The sequence below is a fragment of the Pelophylax lessonae genome (genome assembly GCF_965119305.1).
Source record: "Pelophylax lessonae genome assembly, chromosome: 2".
NCBI lineage: Eukaryota > Metazoa > Chordata > Amphibia > Anura > Ranidae > Pelophylax > Pelophylax lessonae.
In genome coordinates this window covers 680,925,830-680,946,104 of record NC_138769.1, presented here as the reverse complement: position 1 = coordinate 680,946,104, position 20,275 = coordinate 680,925,830, and positions in this window count along the sequence as shown.

Genomic DNA, 20,275 nt, shown 5'->3' with positions numbered 1-20,275 from the left:
CTCACACATACCTGCCTGCCCTGCATGCACTTATGGTGGGGACAGGTGATGACCAATAATCTCCCTGCAAGTACACAGTACACTCCTGAACTCTGCACTCTGTACACTCCCTAACTTTGCACTCTGTACGTAGCACACTCCTGAACTCTGCATTTTGTGTGTAACGTGCTCCTGAACCCTGCAGTCTGTATGTAGCACACTCCTGAATTCTGCACTCTGTACGTAGTGCACTCCTGAACTCTGTACATAGCGCACTCCTGAACCCTGTACTCTGTACATAGCGCACTCTTGAACCCTGCACTCTGTACGTAGTGCACTCCTGACCCCTGCACCCTTTACATAGCGCACTCCTGAACTCTGCACTCTGTACGTAGCGCACTCCTGAACTCTGCACTTGGTACAGAGCGCACTCCTGAACCTTGCACCCTTTACATAGCGCACTCCTGAACTCTGCACTTGGTACAGAGCGCACTCCTGAACCTTGCACCCTTTACATAGCGCACTCCTGAACTCTGCACTCTGTACGTAGCGCACTCCTGAACTCTGCACTTGGTACAGAGCGCACTCCTGAACCTTGCACCCTTTACATAGCGCACTCCTGAACTCTGCACTCTGTACGTAGGGCACTCCTGAACTCTGCACTTGGTACAGAGCGCACTCCTGAACCTTGCACCCTTTACATAGCGCACTCCTGAACTCTGCACTCTGTACGTAGCGCACTCCTGAACTCTGCACTTGGTAAAGAGCGCACTCCTGAACCTTGCACCCTTTACATAGCGCACTCCTGAACTCTGCACTTGGTACAGAGCGCACTCCTGAACCTTGCACCCTTTACATAGCGCACTCCTGAACTCTGCACTCTGTACGTAGCGCACTCCTGAACTCTGCACTTGGTACAGAGCGCACTCCTGAACCTTGCACCCTTTACATAGCGCACTCCTGAACTCTGCACTCTGTACGTAGGGCACTCCTGAACTCTGCACTTGGTACAGAGCGCACTCCTGAACCTTGCACCCTTTACATAGCGCACTCCTGAACTCTGCACTCTGTACGTAGCGCACTCCTGAACTCTGCACTTGGTACAGAGCGCACTCCTGAACCTTGCACCCTTTACATAGCGCACTCCTGAACTCTGCACTCTGTACGTAGCACACTCCTGAACTCTGCACTTGGTACAGAGCGCACTCCTGAACCTTGCACCCTTTACATAGCGCACTCCTGAACTCTGCACTTGGTACAGAGCGCACTCCTGAACCTTGCACCCTTTACATAGCGCACTCCTGAACTCTGCACTTGGTACAGAGCGCACTCCTGAACCTAGAACCCTTTACATAGCGCACTCCTGAACTCTGCACTTGGTACAGAGTGCACTCCTGAACCTTGCACCCTTTACATAGCGCACTCCTGAACTCTGCACTCTGTACGTAGCGCACTCCTGAACTCTGCACTTGGTACAGAGCGCACTCCTGAACCTTGCACCCTTTACATAGCGCACTCCTGAACCTTGCACCCTTTACATAGCGCACTCCTGAACTCTGCACTCTGTACGTAGCACACTCCTGAACTCTGCACTTGGTACAGAGCGCACTCCTGAACCTTGCACCCTTTACATAGCGCACTCCTGAACTCTGCACTTGGTACAGAGCGCACTCCTGAACCTTGCACCCTTTACATAGCGCACTCCTGAACTCTGCACTCTGTACATAGCGCACTCCTGAACTCTGCACTTGGTACAGAGCGCACTCCTGAACCTTGAACCCTTTACATAGCGCACTCCTGAACTCTGCACTTGGTACAAAGCGCACTCCTGAACCTTGCACCCTTTACATAGCGCACTCCTGAACTCTGCACTCTGTACGTAGCGCACTCCTGAACTCTGCACTTGGTACAGAGCGCACTCCTGAACCTTGCACCCTTTACATAGCGCACTCCTGAACTCTGCACTCTGTACGTAGGGCACTCCTGAACTCTGCACTTGGTACAGAGCGCACTCCTGAACCTTGCACCCTTTACATAGCGCACTCCTGAACTCTGCACTCTGTACGTAGCGCACTCCTGAACTCTGCACTTGGTACAGAGCGCACTCCTGAACCTTGCACCCTTTACATAGCGCACTCCTGAACTCTGGACTCTGTACGTAGTGCACTCCTGAACTCCATTTTAAATTTTAAAACTGCAGCATGCTGCCTTTTTGATTTTGCTGTTTTTATAATTACAATCTGCTGAAATACAGAGGCAGTCATTGCGGGCCTCCTTCTGGAAATGCCAGTTGCCTGACCATCTCCGGCTTCAGTAGTTTCAGACGCCAACCCGGTAAAGGATCACAGATCACAAACTTTAAAACTCCAAATAGAAATACTTCTATCTGAGTGAGTGATTACTCAGAAGTCAGTATGATGCTTCCGACAACCAACTCCGACTTTTCAGCCAAAAAAAATCCTGGTGTGCAGGCTATAAAATTTTTGTCCGCCGTCAAAACACGGCCGATTTTCATGCAGTCAGTATAGATTTCGACAGGGAAAAATCTAATGAGCAAGTCTGGGCATGCTCAGAGAAGAAAACACAAAGAAAGTAACCCAACACATGACATCACTTCTGAAGTAGAATTTTGTTGGGCGAGAAAATTTGCGTGCAGTCTAGGCACATTCCAACCAACAAAACACCACTCTGGACAAAAGACGGACGATCGGTTGGCCGATAATCGTTGCCTGTGTATGGGGCTTTAGATTCTACACCCTCCGTGATTTCCCTCTCGTCGGATAACACCTCCGACATACTGCACATGCGCAGTGCTATCACCATGCCAGCTGCTCGGGATATCAGCTGGAGTGACATTACGTACTGTGCATGTGCAGTTCGTCAGATGCATTATCCGACAAGAGGCATTATTGGACAGGACACCCTACAATGCTTGTACGGGATCTCGATGCATGTAATTGTTTCCAGTGGGAAATGTTTAGATTTGCTCATGGTTGGATCTCCTCTAACATCAGGGCACTTGGTTTGGGTAAGTGTTCACCATAAGGTCAATAGTAGGGATGAGAAATGTGATTATAGGATATCTAAGCCCAGGAACAAGAATTTAATATGTCGTAGCTTACGGTCTATATTATATGGTGGCTGCAGTAGTGTTCTTTATTTTCTCAAGCCAAGAACTTTTTCAGCAAGTACAGATTTGTTGCCAGAAATGCAGTGTCTGTTGTCACTTCCTGTGAGCTGGACAGAAGAATGTCTTCCTTCCTTCCTTTTTAGCTTTCTTCTGTAAACCACTAATTGCCCTGCCCCTCAAATAATGGAGTTGAAGAGATATGCCCATGTTCAGAGTGCATATCAGGAAAGCAGCTTAGGGTGACAACCTTGGCTCCCTCCATAGATACAGTGGAGTCAGGTAGCCACTTAGGGACAGGAAATGTATTTGCTGGATTTCCATGTGAAAATAAAGTAAGCTTTTATTAAAAAAAAAAAAAAAAAAAAAAAAAAAAAAAAAAAAAAAAACTGCAGCCTCCAACCAAGGACTAGTAATCTGCAATATTTGACAAGTTTATTTTATGTGTTTAGGTACATGTTGATTTTGCAGAATATCTCAGTTGCACTTGGGTGCATTATGTAATTACCTTTTATGTATTATTATAATATTTTATTGTGTATTAGATAAGGTGCCTTATGGGGAATATTTAGTTGCATTGCAGTAAGGCAGCTGATCAATTTTGAATGGGTTTCCTATAGGGATGCACCATGCCGAGTATTTTCAATAGTACTCATGAACGGGGCTGGCCAGAGACATTGTGCTACCTGGGTCCAAGAAACAAAAACATGTCCCCCACAAAAAAAAAATCACACCCAACAAAAGGCCCCCACATCCATTATTTTATATAAATATGAAATGTAGAAAAAATGATATATACTGCTATCTTCTTCCGTAACTCCCCATCGGACCGGTCCACCAAACACCCACTGTGTGTCCTCAGTCCTCCCGTCACTCCTGTGTCTGCAGTGCCCACCGCCCTAGAAGATCCAGCCTGCCCTGCGTGAGATGGAGTGCGCTGATGTCTGACGTCATTGCGCACACCACAATTACGTGAGGGATGTTCCCTGGAGGAGACACTCCGCCTCCTCATACTCATCAGTTTGCACTAGGGGCAGCGGTATGAGATGGGGAAATGCCGCCCTTAACGCGCCACAAACTGATGACACAAAACTGCTGGAAAAAAAATTCTTGGGAGTCAATTTGCTGCCCCCCTCCAAGTGCTGCCTGGGTCCAATGAACCCAGTGGGACCCATGGTAGGGACAGCCCTGCTTGTGAAAATGTTCCCAATACGGAAAAACTGATACTTTGCAGTGCGATTTGCGCTCATATAAAATGAATGGGCACAAATTGCTCTGCAAAGAATCACATGCAATTTAAACAGGAATGCAGTGTGATTCCTGTCCGAATTGCATTCGGTTTCCTGCACCACTCCTGTGTGAACCCGGGCTGAAATCACTGACAAGCCTGGGTTCACAAAGGAGCGGTGGGGAAACACATGCAATTCCGATAGGAATCACACCACATTCCTGTTTAAATTGCATGTGATTCTTTGTATGGATGAAAATCGCACCGCAAAGTAACCGTACTCGGTATCGGCGAGTACTTGAACGAAAGTATCAGTACTCGTACTCGCCGATAAAAAAAAACAGTATGGCTGCATCCCTAGTTTCCAATGAACCCAGCAGTCCATCAAACACACATGCCCCTTTCTCATTTTCCCAATATACCCCAATGAGCAGATGCTTTACATTTGTGCATTGTGAAAGTGTGTTGGAGTGCCATAAAAAGTACATGGGACTGCAACTTGGTTAACGCATTACTGTGCATTATGGCAGCCCGAGGTTAGACTACCCCAATGCAGACTATCTATTTGAGATTGCCAAATAGGCAGAGTAGACACCGGCCTATGGGCGCCATGCTAATTAAGGGGTCCACCACAACTGGTCAAAATAATATTGATTTGATCTTGAAAGAAAATGACAAAGAAGCTTTCTGAAATTGTTTACAAAAGCTAGAAAACAAAATTAATCGACTCAAAGCAAAAACAAAAACTTTACATAGAGATACTATAGAGAAACCACTATATTAATGTTCTTTCCCCACATAACATCTTACAGTACATAAACCATAGACATCAGGTTCACATTACAGTTTGTCTCATAAAAGCTCATCTTCTTTCAGCCGTCAGTTCGTAAAAACATTTTGGTGCCGCCTACGTACGTGTAATGTACAGTTGTGATAGCCATCGCCATCTAGTGGCCGAAGTGCATACTGCACAGTTCACTAGAGCACACGCACGAGAAACCTCCAAAAACCTGCGAGGGTTTCAACTGCCTAGGGGCCTCCACAGAATTTAATCCAGCACTGTCTGTGGTAATATGTAAGAATGTAAATCTGGATTTAGGCAACATTTACTTTTCTTTTTTTTTGTTTCTTATTAAGAATTTAGGGTTGCTTATTTAATTTAGCGTTTTGTTCGGGTTTCCCTTTTTTTTTTGCATTTATGTGTGTTTTTGCATGTGATTCTTTCCCCTCTTTCTTTCTTTAAAAAAAAATAAAAATTATTAAAGCTAACAAGGGGGCATTTTTGGCACAAGAACAGGTCCAAGATAGCTAAAAAATGCTTCTGTAACCCTCACAAGCCATTGAAATCCCATTGCACCCAAAATAAACCCAGCAAAAATCACCTTAAAGCAGTATTAAACCCAAAACTAAAACTGTAATATAATCTGGGGGAGGGGAGTGTTAGATGTACAAGCATATTTAGATACACTAACAAATTGAAACCAAAACTCCAGCTCACATTGCAGTTCCATAAGCAGGTAAAGCAATCATTTTTTTCTTTTGGAATAAAGGTTTTGCATGAATATATAAAAGCTGAGCATATTTGTCAGTGGTAAATGGCTCGTCTCAAGACTCTACATTTGCAGGAAAGCTTGTTCTGTTGATCACCAGGTTAAAATAAAGGAAAGGAAGCCTTAAAATGAAAACGAATGCAGCCATCATATGTAAGAATTAGTACACTGCAAAAATAAAAAAAATGTTTGCTTTTGGGTTTAATACCGCTTTAATTTCAGTTCCCCCATTGAGTTCAATGCATATTGCAGAAATTTAGAAATTTTACTGACATTTCTAAGAAATAAGAACACCTAATTTCGATAGTCACCAGTCAACTGAAATCGAAGGAGAGAGGAAAGCACTTCCAAGTACAATATATTATCAAAAGTATTGGGACGCCCTTAGTAGTCCATAGGGTTCAATATTGAGTTGGCCCACCCTTTGCAGCTATAACAGCTTCAACTCTTCTGGGAACACTGTCCACAAGGTTTAGGAGAGTGTCTATGGGAATGTTTGACCATTCTTCCAGAAGCGTATTCGTGAGGTCAGGCACTGATGTTGAACAAAAAGGCCTGGCTTGCAGTCTCTGCTCTAATTCATCCCAAAGGTGTTCTAGCGAGTTGAGGTCAGGACTCTGTGCAGGTCAGTCAAGTTCCTCCAACCCAAACTCGCTCTTCCGTATCTTTTTTTCCTTAGATTTCATGGATAGAGGGTTCTCTTAGGACCGTACACACGAGTCAAATATCAGGCAGTACTGGCCAGCCGAACGTTCAGCTTTTGTGGCGAAGGGGCATGACCAAAAAAGGTCTGCTGATCAGCATCCAATCAGTGCTCTCAGCCAATGGCTAAGAGCGATGACTGGTGTGTTTTGGCGGGAGGGCCGTCCCCCTGTCAGAACACAATAGCTCAGTGGGGGAGATCCCTGTAGTAACATTGGATAGTTCATACAGGATCTCCTCCTGAGCCCTTCAGTTTTTTTTTTTCATTTAGCCCGCTGGGTTGAATGAAAAGATTTATAGAGTGTACCAGGCTTTTGATTTCATAGATAGGGGGCCCCCTAAAATTTAATGGATGGAGGGTTCTCTTAGATTTCATAGATGGAGGGCTTTTTTACATTTCATGGATGGAGAGCTTTTTTACATTTCATGGATGGAGAGCTCTCTTAGAATTCATAGATGGAGGGCTCTTTTAGATTTCTTCAATGGAGGGCTCACTTGGATACCTAAATTTCATGGATGGAGAGCTCTCTAAGATTTAATGGATGAAGGGCTCACTTAGATCTCATAGATGGAGGGCTCTTTTACATTTCATGGATGGAGAGCTCTCTTAGAATTCATAGATGGAGGGCTCTTTTACATTTCATGGATGGAGAGCTCTCTTAGAATTCATAGATGGAGGGCTCTTTTACATTTCATGGATGGAGAGCGCTCTTAGAATTCATAGATGGAGGGCTCTTTTATATTTCATCAATGGAGGGCTCACTTGGATACCTACATTTCATGGATGGAGAGCTCTCTAAGATTTAATGGATGGAGGGCTCTCTTAGAATTCATAGATGGAGGGCTCTTTTACATTTCATGGATGGAGGGGCTCACTTAGATACCTATATTTCATGGATGGAGAGCTCTCAGATTTAATGGATGGAGGGCCCACCTAAATTTCATGGATGGAGGGCTTACTTCGGTTTCTCTCAGCCTGCACAAAATAATTATTTGCGTGTATGGCCAGTTGTAGAAAAGTGTCCCCGAACAAGCGTTTTCTTTGGAGGTTTTCCCCTCTTTTTGTTCCAGTGACTACTCAAAATTTCAAACTTTACCTCCCTTTTAGTCCTGGTGACAATCATCTCCAGGACACATGGAAAGAGTGAATCCCCCCCAGCAGGGACCCAGATAGTAATAGACATTCTAACTCTTATCTAACGTTAAAAAAGGTTTTGGGTTTGGAATGAATCACTGAAGGTTGTCAATCAAATAGGCAAGACATGGCATTCCAAAAATGCTCTTTATTTACAATAATACAGAAATCCTGTATAAAATGTATTGCAATACAATAATCATGGTTCATCTGGGAACTGAGAAGTCACAAAGAAACTTCAACTTTGAAGAAATTATGAGAATTTTCGGGATGTCTACAGCTGCCAGTTTTGATATTTAAACACCTCATGTGACAGTGTGCATCCATAGTACCAGGTCATTTCTGTTAAGCCTGCCAGTGAATTTTTGAAAATGAACACAATGTACTATTATCTACAGCTTTCAGTATTCCCGCTGTTCTCACACAACACTTGTTCTATTTCTCCATGCCTTACCTTTTTATGGAAACCATACAAAAGAAGCATGACGTATAGTTAACCACAGCAGCCAGTAAAAATTCAAGCAGCTTACAGAAAAAAAAATACTATGAAAGCTAATTTATGATTAGATGCTGCAAGTTAATGTGCTCCACCTATATTTTTACTGTCACTAAAAAAGAATTTGGGTAAAATTCTACCTATATCCCAAGGATGTGGGGGATTGTCATAGCATGGTCATCAGATAGTTTGCAGTGTAAAGAACGTAAGGTAGAGTTGGTAGCTGGATTGTTAGAATAAAGTCACCGGTTTTTACCACTTTCTGCCCCTCTAAAAGGGTTTTTACACCCAGTAGAGCGGGATGGAGTGCCCATTTATGTAACCATTGTGATTGGTTGTCAGTGGTCACGATTGGGAACCGATTCCCCGATCACTAGAGACTGGGACCTGTCTATGACAGCTCGGTCAGTATGCTCTCACAGTACAGACACCTCAGCCACCCATGGACCCATCTTTGCCACCACACATACTACATGAGCAGCAAGAGGTTAGAGAGACAATGTCACCTTGCTCATGCATGTAGAAGGGAAGGTTCCCTTGAAATGAGCAGTTTGACCCCCTTCTATTTAAATTACTTGTGGTCCCTCACAGCTCAATGCTCCTCCACACCCAGCAAGAATACCTGCCACTTTTGGCTATGAAGGAGTATGTGACCTGCTCAGCTGTAATGGTGCCTAGGCTTAGCAATCACTATTGCATGGTTGGAGGACGGACTACACCCCCATCATAGGTCATGGACACAGCCGAACCCAATGCCAGCAGCAACGAAAACGAGTAGCTGCAATAAAGCACAGGGGAGTTGAGTATTTGGGGGGATGCCCTTTCTAGAGACGCGGTCATCGTCTCCTGCATGGGTGACTCTTCTAAATGTCAAAAACTAGGTTCTAGTCTACCTAAATTGAATTTGTATTTCTCTGTCAAAATACAGAGGACCTTAAACAGAAATTCCATCCAAATGAAATACCATTGGTTAGCATTTGGTCTCCCAGTAAATCCTCTGCTTCCAAGGACTCCTCCATCTATCCCTAGCTATTTATTGAAGGAATAGCTAGGAATTCACTGGAGGGACCACCAGACAGATTACTATATCATGCATCATCTTGTGAATTCCTCATAGGAATCTATTATTTTTGAATGGTGACAGAAGTAGCTTGGCTAAAAAGCCATTGTCCTATCCATGCTGCATTGTCCTACCAGGTTAGTAGTCTGGTGCTTAGGGAAAACTGACCGCTAAGTAATATGAACAGGCAGGGTATTCACATCTCAACCCACTATAAGCGAGAATGAGACATTGCACAGCAAAAAATGATCCATGCGGAGTACCACTTGTAGGAGCTTTTTAAAATCTGGCTCTATAGGGTCACATAAAATTCACATTAGGGGAAACAGTAGACTTTTTGATATTTCACGGAGTTGATTTTATTCACTTGCATGGTCTTTTGGGCTCAAGCAGCCATCTGACATCTCAAACATGGTGATGGTGCTGTTTCAGAACGTTAAATGAACTCTATGGACTGCATTGAAAAACTCTGAAGCACAAGGAGCTCATCAGCATTCTGCTTCGCCTTTCACTATCCAGGCACAGGCTGGAAAAGGGACCCATAAGCGTCTTTTAAATTGTAAGTTCACCTTTTCAGAAAATATGAATGAGCCAACAGCTTGACAAGGAGCACGCATTGTTACTTTTCATCTATTGCGCATTCCCTGAAATGCGTTGCGGACCTGTGATGTCAGAGGAGCGACGCTGCCTTCCATTGTGCGTCTCAGCCCTCGCTCCCAGCTGGGGGTTTTACATCTTACTCCATTTCAAGCTGGATTCAGTGGGACTCAATACGGCACCAGCACGGGCACTACTGCCCCTACTCCTCAAGATGTCTACATTGGGCATCACATCACCCCCATATGCCTTTTCTCATTAACTTTCATGTGAGTCTTACATTTATTGTAATAAATTCTAAACTTACAGTCTACACTCAGAGGCACCTTTTTTTTTTTTTCCACAGGCTGGGAAAGGGACTCATATGCGTCTTTTAAAATTTAAGTTCACCTTTTCAGAAAATATGAATGAACCAACACCCTAAACCAGTGATGGAGAACCTTGGCACCCCAGATGTTTTGGAACTACATTTCCCATGATGCTCATGCACTCTGCAGTGTAGTTGAGCATCATGGGAAATATAGTTCCAAAACATCTGGGGTGCCAGGATTCGCCATCACTGCCCTAAACCCTCCTCAACCACCTAGGCCCCTCTGTACTTACCTCCGGGGTTGATGAGGTATCAGTGCTCATGAAGCTTTGAAGTCCCAGCTCTTCTTTCTGCTGGGCTTCTGGGATGGATCAGAGTGATTCCGATTGGTCAGTGCCGGCACTGATCATTCCCAGCAGCACTGCAGAAAGAGTGAGAAGAGGGGGGGGGGGGGATTTCAAATCCCGAGACAGCTACGGCAGCTGCATGGGAATTACCAGCTCATCACCCACAGAAGCAAGTACAGAGGGACTGGGGAAGTAGAGAGGATGTAGGTGACCTAACCCCAAACCCTTTAACTGCAGGAAAAGGAAAATCCGAACTCCTGCCCTAGCAAATAGGTCTGTGCTGTATGACAGATCTGTCTAAATGTCAGGAGTGGATGGACAGATTAAAATAATTTGAAAAGCAAACAGCTGCACTGTATGTATTTTTCTGAGTATTAAGATGTTTTCCTGGATTTCAGCTTTAATATGGCAACAGGGACATAAACATTTATTAAAACAATCGGCTTCAGTGCAACAGTCAGCTCTCAACTTGCCATTCTCATATAACAAAAAATGTAATATGTTGCAGTTTACCAATCCTTGTGTGAGGCTACATTAGTTTTCTTTTCCCCTCTTTTTTCACCTGATGATCTGGCCAGTAACACCTCCTGTAATATGTGCCCCCACTCTGGATGAAGGAGCACAGGGGGCACCTCTGGACAACAGCACAGTCAGTCTGAGGGGAGGGGAGATTTGGATGTACTAGCAGATTTAAACCAGCGATACATGGATTGGAATTTTGATCCATGTATAGGCAGGCTGATGGATTAACTTAGGAACAACCGGCACGTCAGATTTTGTAGCTCACAAAGATTTTTCTTCAATTGTTTTATGCCTTTTTTTAAATACTTCAGAATTTTGTTTTTTCTGCATCTTTATGAAAAATTACAATATGTAAAATGCAAGGTGCAAACCAAATCTAACATTTTAGAAACATTGGTATTTTTATAATTGGGATGATATTTAGGTATAATAATTATAATAAGCTCTAAGCAAACATTTTGTAAGCTTTATTTTATAAACGCCTGCTGAATGCAAGTTTAAGAATGGGTTCACACCTATGCGGCTGCGGGTCACAATTAGCACCTGAAATGGAACCAAAGATGCACAGAACCCTTTTCCAGGGCGGACCGTGGCCGCCCTGAGGTGTGTGAACCGGCTCCATTGAGAGCCGGCCACACTCTCCTGTCATGCGAACTGGATGCAGGTGAACCCAGCCTCAAGCTACAGCTAGTGTTCCCACAAATATCTGTATTAATATGACCAAGATAAAAGTGTCCTGCAAACAAAGAGTTCTTATACTCACCTCTCCAGTGGCCTATGACTTTTATTTCCCCACTGTTCCAGCTCAGCACCCACCATCAATCTCATCAGTTTGTGTCCCCTGCTGCATGCTTTGGTTCCTTCCACCAAACCCTAGGCCACTTCTGAATCCTGTAGTGATGTAGGGGTCAGAGGATGAAACCATTGCACGTGGTGGTGAACACAGGCATCCAACGCGACAGGGAGTGGTAAATGCCAAAGAGATTGACAGAGGCTGCAGCACTGCGATGAAGAGAAGGTTGGGGACACAAGCTGCCGGGGAGGGAATTATAACATTTCTTCATTTGCAGGACACTACCATCTTGATTTGTTTTGACATGGTTGTTTAAAGCACTTCAAGACTTGAGCTAAAGCAACTTTAAGGGCTGCATGAAAGCCAACAAAATGCGACATAAATGCTTAGGATGCTCTTCAGACTGACCACATATACGGTGTCTTATTGAGTTACTCATCATGCTGCTATCTACGGCAGCTTTTTTCAACACAGAGGAACCTTTGAAATAATTTTCCTCAGGGAACCCCTGTTAAAAATGACTATAGCTACAACTCGTGACACACTAGTGTGATGGGCTGTGGAAAGAATGCTCCTTACACTCATAGTTACATAGTAGGTGAGGTTGAATAAAGACAATAGTCCATCCAGTTCAACCTGTGTAGGTGTGTGTGGCTGTAATCATCTCACATAGCCCTGAATGTTCTGATCCTTGAGATGTACGTCTAAGAGTCTTTTGAAAGCCACCATACTTCCCGCAGAAACCACCTCTTGTGGTAGAGAATTCCACAATCTTGTAGCCCTAAGGCTCCATGTACACGGGACGCTGGAAATGGCCGTTTAGGAGCAGTTGGGCGTTTTTTTCAGAAGCCCCTGAACGCAGCTCCATGTTATCTTATCTGTCCATGTACACCAGGTCGTTTACAGTCATTTGCAGGCAGTTGCGTTCAGGGATGTTTTTTAGAACGCAATTATTTGCGTTTGAACGTGTGTTTCCCGGCGTTTCGAATGCAAAAACGCGGCCGAACGCGATGACCCGCGTTAAGCATTCGCGTTTTTCCATTTTAAAAGGGGAATAATTTTTTTGACCTCTAGGAACGGTTCTAAACGCAAACGCCCGCAAAACGCGGGTACAAACGCGACCGAACGGACGTTTCAAACTAAAAATTCCAGCATTCAAAGGGACTTTTAACAATGTCCCGTGTACATGTAGCCTAACAGTAAAGAACTCCCCCACGTTGCCTGAGGTTAAAACGCTTCTCCTCTAATCGCATTGTATGCCCTTGAGTCCTCATGCAATCCCTTCGACTCGTGGTCATTGAGAATAATTACCCCCTTACAGATAGCTAAAAAGAATAATGGTGTGAGTGGGAACTTATCTAAGAGGCAGAAATTGCTCAAGGAACTCCAAACAACTTCTGGAGGAACCCTGGTTGAGAAACCCTGCTCTAGGGCATGAAATACTATCACTAAACTGAGCATAAACTCTAACAAAATGTATACGATTATCAATATTAGCCAGGTGCGAGATGCAGCATGCCAATTTTTACCACCGATAGAAAATATCCATCTTAGACTCCAGCCAGACCTTTAGTCCTAAGCCCGCTATTGCCATAGTATATAAGGTGGGCAATCTGTTAAAGGTTTCATATCCTATAAAAAAAAAATCTGGATTGTTAATGCTGAAAACAAATTCCACTCACTATTGCTTTTGGACTAACCAACCTCCTTTTTTTATTTGCTGAAATTAAAAATAAAACAAAAAAAAAAAAAAAAACTACAACAATGAAAATTTCTCTTCAGAACAAAGAAAAAGATTTCTTGCCACCAAGTTCAAGATCAAGAAAAGATTACAAAGGACACTTCAGATTCATCGGTGGCTATTTCAATGATATATTGCACTTTACCTTTGTTCACTTACAACATTGCATACAAAATATCACAGCTTGGTGCCATCATTAGTACACTGATGAATGAAGGTAAAATGAATTTTAAGTAAACATTTCAAACATTTGAAAGAAAAAAAAAAATACAATTAGGTCAAGTACAAAAGAAACCCCGCTCTTTGAATAGGAAGAGGAAGGGGTTCAGAAAACTATGTGCAAAATGTCACTTTTGGTCAGCGTTTCTCAACCCAACACTTTCACTGACCGAGGGAGCTGCATATGATGTGGCTTGGCACCCTGCAGCCAACCGAAGATGGGTTTGAAACTTTTTGCTGGGAGGATATGTAATACTTTGAAAACACAGGAGGCACCTGGGAGTCAAAATGTACGAAGGGCACCTGTCACGAAACCTACAATATATGGCCAATGTTTGTGAAGACTTCAGCTGCTATAAGGACAAAGTATGAGGACACCCCTCCAAATTATTGAGTTGAGGTGTTTTCAATAATGTTAATGCTACAAAATACAAAAGATATTTGAGTGTGCTTCCAATCTTGTGGCAAGAGTTTGGGGAAGGCCCTTTTCTGTTCCATCATGGCTGTGCACAAAGCCGACTCCATGAAGACATGGTTTGACGATTTTTGTCTGGAGGAAATGGAGCGTCCTTCAGAGTCCTGACCTCAACCTCACTGAACACCTTCTGGATGAATTGGAATGCTAGAGCCAAGTTTTCTTATCCAGCATCACTATCTGACCATTCAAAGGACTCTTCAAAATCTTGTGGAAGGCCTTCCCAAAGGAATAGAGCCCACTATAGGTTCAAAAGAATAGGGGCAACTCCATAATAGTACATACAGTTTTGGAACGAGATGTCCAACAAGCTCAAATAAATGTGATTGTCTGTTTTCTACAAGCTTTTGGCCATATAGTGTATGTAAGGCATATACCATTGGGACAAATTCTTGTTATAGAAACGGAAAGTGATACATAGGTGTTCACACATATGGTAGCGGTTACAGTTTATTCATTAACTTTGTTAGGTTTTTTTTTGGACTGACCCTCAAATAAGAATTTGATCTCATATTTCAGGTGGATAGGCAAGGACTGAGATCAAGCTTTCTTACAACCTTGAGGTAAAATCTCAAAAAACTTTAGGGGTAAGCTCCACCCAACTGTCAAGAGTAATTAGGAAACATACACGTTTTCACTATTATACTTTGTATAATGTAGAATGCAGAAAGCAGTGTTTCTCTATCCGTAGCACATGTATTATTAAGGGGTACTTCTGCCCTTGGACTTTATCAGGTTATTGGATAAGACGTCCTATTTAGGATAGATCTGTGGAGGTATTTTATTTTTACATTCATCTTGCTATCTAATGTTATAGTACCTGTGTATAGAGACTATTGAAAGTTCTTTTTTGTTCCTTCTCTCATTTAAAGTAGTGATCGACCGATATCGTTTTTTTAGTGCTGATAACGATATTTTGGTCATCGATATTTTCGGACATTAAGAAATTATTTTTTTACAGGTACTCTGGTGGAGGGATCTGGACCCCAAACCCCTCCTCTGCACTTAAAAGCATTCAAAACGCCAAGTTTGGCTGTTTTGAATGCTTACATTTTTTTGAATTTGCCGCCGAGTACCCGGAAGTGATGTCATGCCGCGTAGGTAGGATGCCCGAGTCTCCCGGTGGGACAGGAGACCCAGGCGAGCCGCGGAAGGGGGCAGACATCTACTCCGCTCCTTGTAATGACAGCTGAGTGGCTTCTCAGCCGCATCGGTTGTCGTTACAAGACAGCCGACCGTCGGCTATGGACACCGGTACTGGGGTGATGCCTCTAGCTGCAGGCATCACTCCGGTACATGCACTTTCCCTAAATATCGGCAATATCGGTAACCTCAGGGGCCGATTCCGATATATTGGGGAAAGTGCATATCGGCCCCCGATATATATATCGGCATTGCCGGTAATCGGTCGATCAATAATTTAAAGCTCTCTAGCAATTCCTAGATAGTAGCAGTGAAAACTCAGACTGGGAGGTAAAGTTGGCTCCTACAAAGCATCATAATAAAATGGCATTCCTCTTTACTGATTGGCTTGAATTACTTACTTTTATTAATAAATTTCAGCCAATGGCAAGATAAAAGGTTACAGAACAGTAAAGTGAAAGTGAGTGGATTTTTTTTACATAGAGTTCGCACAATTGCTATCTAGAGATTGCTAGAGAGGTGTAACATGAGAGGGAGCAATAAGCAGCTTACAGGAGATACTGTTCGATAGGATACCAGGAGGAATGGCATGAGTCACTTTAAACTCCAAGGAATGAACTGAAAGAAAAAAATGCAATCAGATGGTATCGACATAGAAGTTTAAATACTTTGAGGGGTATTTTATATAAACTGACACCAAGTAGCACTTGATGAACATTGGCTTTTATAAATCAGTACATAGGTAAATAAAGTTGATAAAAGTGCAGTAGAGGGAGTGAGACCCCCTTGTCTTCGAAAATGTATACGGAAAAGCAGTAATTACATGAGAAATGAGAGCCATCTCATTTGTCGAGAGATATTTAACTGTGAAGTTATTTCGCTATCAATGTATTTGAATATTTGTTTGGCTGCAGAAGTAGTTACAACTGTCCCAAAATGACAAATTCTCATTATAATGAATGCTATTTTGATGTTACTCTGTGTTTCAATGGCCAGCCCACGTTTATGGCCAACCATAGTGGGTTGAAGACTCCAGCTGCCATCCAAGTTCGCACCTGCTGGCAAGGGAGTCTATCAGTGCAAGGAAGGGGGTCTAGGAATTGGGAAAGCAGACACGATCCTTATCGGTCTTCCTAAGGCCTTGTACATATAGGCTTCAGCTTGTATAAGAGCAGTTTGTAAAGCGGGCCTTTGCAAACCTTCAAGCAGCAAGCAGATTTGTGTTTAACATCTCAATACTCAATCTTAAGTTTTATTCAAAGGATTCACCAAAGCTACAAGTTTTATGAAATCTTTGAAAATATTTTGTAAGAGCTTATAGTACACACTGCTCCTTCACATACTGAAGTCCTTCCAACTATGAGAAGCCAGTGGACAACTGAAACGTCAGCTCTCAATAGACCACCCCTTTACAACAGCATGATCCAAACACATTATCCCATACAAACACACGAAGCACACAAACTTCTAACCAATCAATACACTAATCTTATTGCTCTCGGTATGAGGGATCTATCCACTAGTCAGGTCAAAACAGGTACATCCTGATCACTGCGTCTGACCCGACAGTTGCATTGTCGGAGATAATTGTGCTACACCTGGACATAGTGGAGGAAGCCATGCTGTTGACCGTAACTGGCCTTGCACTAATGTAACTGGCCTCAAGACTACTTATACCACTGAGAGACAAACTAGGCTATGCCTCGATGATGGCACGGATTATAAAACACTGATGGACCGATTACTGCCTCAGAATACAAAATGGAAAATTGTGCTCTTTAAGATCAGGTGACCGGACATTCACAAAAAGGCAGTCTATCAATTAAAAAGTGCTTCAGAGATGTCGCTACTTCCTCAATTCACATTCCAAAAAAGGAAAAAACTTCACCTTTATTCCTGCTCATTCAACTTTGTTTTAACAAATGCAAAAGGATAAGCTTAAGGGTTAAAGGACAACTCCAGCCAAAATTGAGATTTCAGTTTTGCATGGTTGCAGGCAATGTAAATCACCGGCTACTTTCTGAGAGGACCTTTACTAGAGTTCTGCCCAGTATACAGCCACATAAGGCTCACAATGGAGAATAAACAAATGGTTGGGTACAGGACAGTGACCGTAAAGGGGCATAGACCCAAACTACTGTAATGTTTTCTTGCTATATAAAGCCTGAAATATCTGTTTTTGGTGGAGCTGACTTTTATTGTGAAATATTTTGAGAAAAACATTTTGATCATCAGACAACCAAAATCTGAAAATGGAAATAATAATCACACTCCCAACAATATTACATAGTCAGGACAATTCAGCCTATGCTAATCTGCTCTAAAATCACCACCCAATTCACTTTATTTGGACAAATCCACAGCAGTGTTACAAAGCTCCAACTTCTCCAAGTGGAATAACAATCAGGGTCCTCCTGCCATTGGTTGGGAGGTGTGGACATGTTCGACGCAGTTCAGAGTTTAAACTGTAAATGTTTCATTTACAGAAACAAGGATATTCTATACAGGAAATCCAGTGAGCATTGGAAAACACATTCCCCAAGGAACAAGGCATGGTTGTTGTTTCTAACAACTACATGAAATAAAGTTACCAGTACATCTTTCAAAGATGAATAGTACATTGAAATTCTGTTTGACTCTATACAATTGTTTGGAAGCTCCATCAAGTAGCTTATATTTTAACAGTAGCCTTTAAAGGCCACCAACATGGCACATGTTAAGGGTATTCAATGCTGGGAGCCAATAAAACAAGCAAAAAGTTATTCTATGTAGAAGGGCGCCTGATAAAATTCATGAGAACGTTTATCAAATCTGAATATAGGGAAATTGAAGCTGGTCTAAAAACGAGTGATATTTCCCTGTAACCATAGGACTTCTTTGTTCAACAACCTTAGAGAATTCTTCTAGCTTTAAACTAATTCTATCACCAGGAAAAGGGACATTAAAAAGTCACTCGACAAAAGAAGCATTGCAGTATTTACCAACCTGGAGGATGGTGACTCCGGTCCTCAGTCTCCTGACTTAAACCGGCTTAAAAAACGCCAGCATCCAACACCCTTCTGGCGTGTATCGGATACCCGCAGCCCCCATCACAAGCTGTGATTCCACATGCCATCCGCTTTATAGCTACTGTGACCATGCACATCTATAGTGACATAGAAGTTGGCTTTTGACTGATGCAGGCACTCAACACTCCCAGATTTTGAAGATTTTTTTCAGCTGGCATAGCTTTTAATAAAGCTCTATTCACACTTGTACTACTCCAAAGTTGCACAACTTAGGAGTGCAACTTTGGATGGGTGCGACTTGGATGTGACTTGTGGTTCCTCTGCAAAATCAGACCCACTGTTGAATGTAAAACAAACATCATGTCACTTTTAAGGGTAAACATTGAAGTCTATGGCTCTCAAGTTGCATGAAAGTCGGACCACAGTAGTGAATGAAATACTTTGAAGTCGCTACAACTTTAAGTCACACATATATGAATGGTTATCACTGGAAAACATGGGATATGACTTGTCATGTGGCTTTGATTTCCAAAATTGTACGACAAGTCGCACAAGTGTAAATGGGGTGTAAGAGTTAAGATCAGAGTCACAGTCTTCCAGGATGTTAAGTAATATAACTGTTATTGCAGGATTGCTTTTTATTTTCTGGAGACAAGGTCACTTAAATAAATAGCACCCTACCTACTTACTCTACCTAGACAACAGCAAACCTGCGTAAATATCACGTTTCTGTGTAGATCTGGGCCCTTTAACATACAGATTCGTGAATGTTATCTGTAACCTTTTCACATAAAGTAACTGATTTACTAAAACTGAAGCAGCTCTGCATACAGACCAATCAGCTTCTAGGTTTTTTTGTCAAAGCTTAATTCAACAAGCTGAAGTTTTGATTGGATACCATGCACAGCTGCACCAGATTTTGCACGCTCCAGTTTTATTAAATCAACCCCACAGTCTTTAACAGCAGACTGATGCTGTTCTTGAACCGGGTGCCTCTGATTGGTTTCTATGTTTTTGGGCACACTTTTGTATCAAAAATAAAGTATAAAAAAAAAAAAAAACACTCAGCTATGCTCGAATGATGAAATAGAACAGAATCAATAAAAATCTTTTGTTTTTAAGGGTCAGTCCACCCAAAACTACAATTTCAGGTTTGTTGGCTTAGTTAGCCAATGGCTCTTTCAGTGTGGATCTCTGCTGTACTGTGCAAACACCTGTCTGCCTGTGTAAGCTATGAGGAGGCAAGCTCACTTTGGTTTGTGTATTTCACAATTACAGAGAAGACCGGATAGGAAGCTTTGCCCCTGGAAACGCTAAGATATAAGAAGCCAATGGATTCAGCTCATCTGTATTCTCCCATTACTAAGGACTATGTTCTGGGTGGACAGAGCCGTTAAAGAGTACAACTACAATGCAGAACTTTACACATCAGTAGCATGCTGCAGAATATGCCATGGTATAAAGAGAACATTCACATTTTTTTTTTTTTTTTTTTACGCTGGCGAGCACCGTCCATGTCTGATAGTCTTTTTGGCAGGGTTGGTTAAACACCAAATCCAGCTCCTTGTAACATGGACGCAGGCGCTGCTATAGTAATACATAAGGATATAGAACTTCAACTTATGGCACAGATTCAGCTTTTCTGACGAATTTACTGGCAGATTTGTCAGAAAAAGCCTTCTCGGGCTAATTCGATAAGGCAGTGCAGAAAGCACCTTCAGTTTATTACAGATGAGGGAAAAAAACAACTTTTCAGAAATGTGCCCATTGTGGATGGAGTTGAGGTTTGATCTCCTGCTGCTTCTTCACTGCTGCTTGGGTCCCTGTTAGTGACATCTCTTAA